Source organism: Camelina sativa, chromosome 5, assembly GCF_000633955.1.
Source record: "Camelina sativa cultivar DH55 chromosome 5, Cs, whole genome shotgun sequence".
NCBI classification, from domain to species: domain Eukaryota; kingdom Viridiplantae; phylum Streptophyta; class Magnoliopsida; order Brassicales; family Brassicaceae; genus Camelina; species Camelina sativa.
The window spans coordinates 21244378-21244698 of NC_025689.1; positions in this window are offsets into that span (position 1 = coordinate 21244378).

The following is a 321-nucleotide window of genomic DNA, read 5'->3' on the forward strand; positions in this document are numbered from 1 at the left end:
GGGTTGACTAACGCGCCAGCAGCGTTTATGAGATTGATGAACAGCGTGTTTCAGGAGTTTCTGGATGTGTCTGTCATCATTTTCATCGATGATATCCTGGTTTATTTTAAGAGTCCTGAGGAGCATGCAGTGCATTTGAGGGCAGTTATGGAGAAGCTGCGGGAGCAGAAGTTGTTTGCTAAGTTGAGCAAGTGTAGTTTTTGGCAGCGTGAGATGGGCTTTTTGGGTCATATTGTGTCTGCAGACGGGGTTTCTGTGGATCCAGAGAAGATTCAGGCTATCAGGGATTGGCCTAGACCGCATAATGCCACAGAGATCAGG